The sequence below is a fragment of the Saccopteryx leptura genome, chromosome 1 (assembly GCF_036850995.1).
Source record: "Saccopteryx leptura isolate mSacLep1 chromosome 1, mSacLep1_pri_phased_curated, whole genome shotgun sequence".
NCBI lineage: Eukaryota > Metazoa > Chordata > Mammalia > Chiroptera > Emballonuridae > Saccopteryx > Saccopteryx leptura.
In genome coordinates, this window is record NC_089503.1 from 32,144,673 (window position 1) to 32,152,216 (window position 7,544).

Sequence of the window (7,544 nt, forward strand, 5' to 3'; positions counted from 1 at the left end):
ATTTCCAAGATTCTTTCTGGTTCCACAACTTCAAAGATTCATCAATGTCACGATAATAACCAGGTACTGAGCCAACATTTAATGTATTTGTGATGGATGTTGTTTGGCAATAAGAAAGCAAGATGTAGCTTTTTCTATTTAATTTTCACTTCACTGTCATACTGTAATACCATGAATTATAAACGCACCCAATATGCCATCCAGTTGACTAGTTTACCTTGTGAGGAATCCAGAGTATGAGACTTGAATACAAAGTGAGACATCCCTGAAAAAATTCAGCACAACTAATTCACCTCCTGCCGCTTCTTGCAAGTGTCCTACATTCAAGTTGTGCCCAGTCTTTATCAGCGGGAAGAGGTGAATTTTATTCACTGTTGATAAGCAACCTTATTTAAGAAGCATTTTATTTTTGGTAATGAGTTTTTTTGTGCATAAACTGTAAACTCTAAGATGTTTTCCATACCAGTTACAACCAAAATGCAACTCAGAGTTGCAAATCTCTTTCCTTGAATATAATTAGAATTCAAGTGTCCTCATAGAGCAAGGCCATTCAGCTGTGTTTCATTTTAAATAAGTAGGTTTTAAGTGATTGAATATATATATTTCCTGTGTTGTTGGACACATTTTAAAGGGCTGGTTATCTATCATTTCTCAGAGGAAAACATCTGTCTACAAAGTATTGGGGTAGATTTAAATTCTGCTAACAAAACTTTGTCCTTATAAAGTAATCATTCAACTTCTATAAGTGGAGAGAATTTTCTGAGATTTTGGTCAGTGAATACTGCTTTCTTTTTTTTTTTTTTTCTGAAGCTGGAAATGGGGAGAGACAGTCAGACAGACTCCCGCATGCGCCCGACAGGGTTCCACCCGGCACGCCCACCAGGGGCGATGCTCTGCCCACCAGGGGGCGATGCTCTGCCTCTGGGGCAGAGGCCAAGGAGCCATCCCCAGTGCCCGGGCCATCTTTGCTCCAATGGAGCCTTGGCTGCGGGAGGGGAAGAGAGAGACAGAGAGGAAGGAGGGGGGGTGGAGAAGCAAATGGGCACTTCTCCTATGTGCCCTGGCCGGGAATCGAACCCGGGTCCCCCGCACGCCAGGGCGACGCTCTACCGCTGAGCCAACCGGCCAGGGCGAATACTGCTTTCATTAATTTCTAGATAGAGGCTTTGCTAGTAGCCTATTTGGAATGTTAATGTAATGATGCCATGAATGTCCAATGAATAATAATAATTAATACTAATAATAGCATCTTCTACTGGAGTGTCTAAAGTTTTTAACTCAGAAGACTTTTATAACAACCCTACAATCTTAGAGAATAGTCAGTCTAACATTAGTACAAGTATATCTTGTTTTATTGCATTTCGCCTCTTTGCACTTCACAGATGTGTTTTACAAATTGAAGGTAAGACCCTCCACCAACAAAGAGATTACAACTTTCTTTATGGCGATACTTCCTTACTGTCGTAGTCTGGAAGCCAACATGCAGTATCTCCCAGAAATGCCTGTATTGTCATCCTCTGTTTGCAAAGGAAGCTACAAATTAAAGAAGGAGTGTAAATAGAACTCATTTCTACACTTTACAGAGATCTCATTGCAGCCTGAAACAATGTTAACTTTTAACCTTTATAACATTTATACTTATTATCCAATAAATTCTCTCCCTAGATTGTTGACTCTTGAGATCAAAATCTTTCAATAATCTTTGTATACATTGATTGGCACATAGTTGTTGCCAAATATATGTTGAATGGATATCTCATCATAACACACAGGTAATTGTGACTTTGTTGAATAAGGTTGAACTTGATTTGAATGGATTGAGGATTGTTATGCATATAAGAATTTTTGAAAAATACGAATACTATAAGCAATAGAGGTAACATTGCTGTCACACCTAGAACTTTGTTTCAATAGCTCATTTGTTTAATGTTACAGGATTCATGTTTTTCTTTAATTAATTTATTTACTCCCTAATTTACTCACTTATTAATTTATTTACTTATTTATTTAGGCATGCATTTACTGGGTGCCTATTATTTGACAAACACCTTATTATGATTTGAATAAACTTTTGGATTGTTTCTGTTGTTGTTGTTATTCTGCTTAGATTTGTTTTCTTCATTATTATCTTGTGTTATTATTTTAGCTCCTACCCAAACTTTTAATGACTAGTGAATTTTAGAACTCCTCATGCCTCCTTTTTTTCTTGCTGTAAAATAGAAATTATGATTCATACACTTGTTCTTTAAGGTGAGAGATGACTAAGGAGCAATTATTTTGAGATAAAAGTTTCGATGACAGACAAGGGGAAAGCAGAGCGAGTTCACAATAGATAACCTCATTTCCCAGAGAAGGAAATGATTTGTAGAGCTGAGTGATCCAGACTGTCTCTCTGCTTTTTCGAAAGTCTCAAGACTTTTTCTTATCCTTCCTCTGTCTTTTCCTTTGGAGATGTTGTTTATGTTTCTTCTTCCCTGTGGGCGATAACTCTTCTCTAATCACTTTCTTCCTAATACTTTCATTGATTTCTACTCTAGTCTATCCTTGCTCTACTTAATGCAATAGTACCCCATGTATAGATGTGACCCCTACACACACCTGTTTACAATCATTTGTGGCTCTCATTGTCCACACCTATTAGTTGAGCAATCAATTTTTTCTACCTTCAGGACCCACTTACTTTGGGAAAATTATTCCCCATGACATTCTTTGTATATCTATCTCAAGTCTAATTGCCCACTTACCATTCCACATTCTGTATCTCTCAAGGAGTTGCCTTTCTGCCTTTGTTCATGTTTTATTCTAAGCCTGCAACAGCCTTTACCTTCCAAAATCCACATTCTACCCATCCCTGAAAACTCATTTACTATCTCAAACCCTTCATTAAGTCATTTTTTGATTGTTGTTTTTTTAATTAAAATATAAATTACATATAATATTAAATTAATTTCAGGTGCTAGCATAGTGATTCATCATTTATGTACATTATGAAGTGATCACCACAATAAGTCTATTAACCATCTGTCCTCATACAAAGTTATTATGATAACATTGGCTATATTCCCTATGCTGTTCATTACATCTAATATCATATTTAATTTATAACTGTAAGTTTGCAACCAATTTTCTTTATCCATTTATCTACTGACAGACACTTAGGTTGCTTCCATATCTTGGCTATTGTAAACAATGCTGCAATGAACATATGCATACATGTATCTTTTCAAATTAGTATTTTTGTTTTCTTTGGATAAATACTCAGAAGAAGTAAAATTGCTGTATTATGGTGGTTCTATTTTTTAATTTTTTGAGTATCTACCATCCTGTTTTCCATAGGGTTGTATCAATTTGCATTCCCACCAACAGTTCATGAGGGTTCCCTTTTCTTCACATCTTCGCCAACACTTGTTACATTTTGTTTGTTTTTTTTTCATAATGGCCATTCTGACATGTATGAGTTGATATCTTATTGTAATTTTGATTTACATTTCCATGATAATTTGTAACATTGAGCATCTTTTCATGTGCCTGTTGACTATTTATGTGTCTTCTTTGGAGAAATGTCTATTCAGGTCTTCTCCCCAAAGTCATTCATGATCATCCAAACTCCATTTTTTTCTCTCCTTGAACTCTAAACTCCAAAAACTTTACTTTTAACTTCCTTAAGACATAAATTTGAGTAAAGCATAAAGATTAATATAGAATATAATAAAATTCTGATCAGTTATACATTCTCTATTTGCATTTCTAAACTATTTTTATTTATAGTGAGAAATTTTTGATTACTTATTATATTTTCCGTATACATATGGATTTCTTAAAAAAATAAATAAATACAGAGATAATGAATAAATGAATGAATGTGGCAGTTATAGAACAATATCTTCTTAAACACCATAGTCAATGTATAGTGTTCTATAACTCTTTTATAAATTTCTCAGATCGTTGGAATTTTCATCATCCAAATATAGCAATGAATCTAAAATTAAGTAAAAAATTATTTTGAACAGCAAAGAAAAGAGCTATTACAAGGTTTATTTACATTGGTGCATACCCTCAAGCTATCTAGAGCTTATTTGGTTAGTATTAAGTGTTACCTTGGGGCACTGATTTAATCAGCTTAGTCATTTAGTGGCCATAGAAACTATTAGCAATAGGAAAGGACAAGTATAAAATGTGAGAGAAGGAAAAATGAAAGTAAATAGTGTGACATATTATTAGCCTGGAGAATATGGCTGTTCTGGTGTGTGAGCTCTGAGTAAGCATTCAATAATTTTTATGAAACACATTTCATTGGGATGTGTATTTTGTAAACATTTTCATCACAAATAGCCCCCAAAAGTGAAGTTTGTTATTTAAAGAGGTAAACTTTAGTTATTTGAACATGATGATTGTAAGAATAAATACCTTATAGCTAAAGCATTTTAATATCCATGAATGGCAAATATTATTTCCAATTAAAAAAAAATTAGAATGACTTTTTAAAATAGATTGAATTACAAAGATGCATTTATAAATAACTCTCATGAGAAGTAGACTATGGTTGCCTTGGAGACAGAGCCTCCTTTACCGAAGTTCCACCAGTACCCCAGAGCCCAAGGAGGGTCTGCAACATCTAAAAAAGTAATTCCAAGTCTCCATGAGGCTGATGTTAGTTCTGAGTGATGAGGACATTTCAAGGTGTCTGTGTGTGCAGGCAAACAGTCTCAGCATCCCTGGGAAGAGAGCTCCAAAGAGATTTCAGCTGTAGAAAATAAAATCATGCAAAGGACTGATTTCATCGGTACGATAAAAACTAGAACAGCACACTTCTCCTCAAGAGTACGTTTAGGCCCTGGCAGGTTTGCTCAGTGGTAGAGCATCAGCCTGGCGTGCAGGAGTCCTGGGTTTGATTCCCGGCCAGGGCACACAGGAGAAGCGCCCATCTGCTTCTCCACCCCTCCCCCTCTCCTTACTCTCTATCTCTCTCTTCCCCTCCCGCAGCCGAGGCTCCATTGGAGCAAAAGATGGCCCGGGCGCTGGGGATGGCTCCTTGGCCTCTGCCTCAGGCACTAGAATGGCTCTGATTGTGGCAAAGCGACGCCCCAAGATGGGCAGAGTATCGCCCCCTGGTGGGCATGCCGGGTGGATCCCGGTCGGGCGCATGCGGGAGTTTGTCTGACTGCCTCCCCATTTCCAGCTTCAGAAAAATACAAAAAAAAAAAAAAAAAAAAAGTACGTTTATACATTCAACATAGTGTAGGCAGTGAAGGAAATGGGTTTTACTTACTAACAACTAGCTTTTAATGCTGATGTGATACATAGCCTTTATGCGACCCATGTATGTCGGGTTGGCCCAAATACACTGGACTTCATTATCTTCATGTGCATGAATTTCAAGGCAACTAAAAAAGTATCCAAAGATAACAGGTGTGTTTTGTATAACAAGTACGATTTCTTAAAAAGATTTCTGGGCCATGGCTGAGTGGTTCAGTGGATAAACCATCATCCTGGCACACCAAGGTCATGGGTTCAATTCCTGGTCAGGGTACATAAGACAAGCAATCAGTGAGTACACACAAAACGGAACAACCAAGTGATACGGTGAGTTGATGATTCTCTCTCTCTTTCTCCCTCTCCCTTCTCCCTTTCTCTATCTCTCTCTCAATCAATGGAAAAGTTAAAAAAAAAAAAACCCAAAGATTTCTGTCTGTGATAATGTTCAGCTTTTCGAAGATAAGAAAGAAACCACAACAAATATAAAAGTTCTCTTGCTTCATTAGAGCCTCACTTAATAGAAGGAGATTGCCTTCACTTACAGCTCTGGTTCCTTCAGAAAACTGCCTGAGAAAACTTTTTTAAAAGCTCAGTGGTTAGCATGGAATCCAATAGCATTTTACTAAAAGTAAATATATCGGAATCACTTTTTTGTTGTTGTTCTTCTAACTTTAACAGTGACAGTGCTCAAAGAAGAAGGACAGGTACTCTTTGGCTTGCTTAAAGTCACTATCAAACATGGCCCTTGGTCCAATATTGTACCTATATGTCACTCCCAGTGCCAGGCTATAATCATCTTTCAGATTTGAGCTATCAATGGCTCCGATGAGAGGTTTACACAGATGGAGTTTGTTGATCTTCAAGTAAGTCTGGAATAACCGATCCACCGGAAACAGCACCCCCCCCCCCACTTTTAGACTCCCCTAGGTCAGCATTATTGTCACTGGCACAGATGTGGAAACAGCTCGTCAACAATTCAGCTGCTTTGTCCAACATTTCCTCAACTTTACTTTTGTCTTTCTTGACCAACTGCTGATCTGCATTACTGGCAAATACTCGAAGGTTAAGTGCCACTGCATACGTGACAGGAAGAGCCCAGGCTTCTTCTCTGTGGATCTGAAATGCCTGCAGGAATGATTGGACAATGACAGTCTGACATTTGTGTGCCTCTATGAGGTCATGCTTCCCCACTGCATAAGTGCACTTGAAATGAGCTGCAAGCATTCCGTCAAAAGGGGCTTCCAAAACTTGTTGACACTTCTTTTCCAGAGAAGCCACCTGAAGCTGTGGGTTAACATGAGGGTGCTTAAATGACACCAGCTCCGCATAGGATGCCCCATCTCGTGTGTCGATTGCTTCATAGACATACTGCAGGTACCAGTTGATAATGAGATTATTATTTCTAATTTAATGAGTGTGGGAAAGAGGCTCATAAAGATAATGCAACTTGGCTAAAATCTCATAAACAACATAGCCAACACCAAAATCCATGTATTCTACCCCCAACTTATTTCTAGTTAGCTATATTGGAATGACACACATATCAATATTTTACCCCATATTGCTTTTGAAAAAAATAACAATTATCTTTTGGATTAATATATCTCCAAAGTGACAGATTGGTGGGAACACGTGATGTGGTCATTTCAAAGGTGACTTGAATCTTAAAGTTACAAGGAAATCACCACCATAGTTCAGAACTGTATCCTGAAAGCTATTGTCTTCAAACCCCTGAGTTATTATTAACTCAGATATCCATTCAGTGATCTGAATACCAGTCAGCTCCCAGTATATGCATCTCTGGTTAAGAGTTCTTTCCACAAGACTGCTCTGCCCATTGACAATTGGCTAGAAATGCTTAAAGACTTAGTCCCACCAACCAATTAGTGAGGCGAGTGAATGTATAAATACACCAATTCTCTCAACTTTCAAGTGACATGCAAGCATTTTGGGGGATTCCTTGCAGGATTTAGCTTCGATCACATCACCCAGTGTGATGGCTGAGTGAACTTGTACTGACAATCTTCCCTCCTCCTATTTACTGTCTTGTTTCCCTGAAGGTTTTTGTGTAAACCAACGGCAGTCAAATCCTTGTCTCAGTCTATTGCTGAGGGAACTCACATGAAGACAAGCATATCTGGAGGAAGTACTGTGCTTTAACTAAGTCACTTCATCTATTAACTCATAATAAGAAGAATTAATAATATCACAGTATTTGATGCTTTTGAGACTTTTGGTGTGGTAGCCATGATTCTGAATGTTTCAGTGCTTTTCCTTATTTTACTACA

General features: G+C 37.6%; 1 pseudogene; it reads right to left on the reverse strand.

The window, feature by feature from the left end:
* Nucleotides 1–5,228: 5,228 nt before the first annotated feature.
* Nucleotides 5,229–6,816, reverse strand: LOC136387962 (PCI domain-containing protein 2 pseudogene; annotated as a pseudogene).
* Between the last annotated feature and the right edge of the window lie 728 nt (nt 6,817–7,544).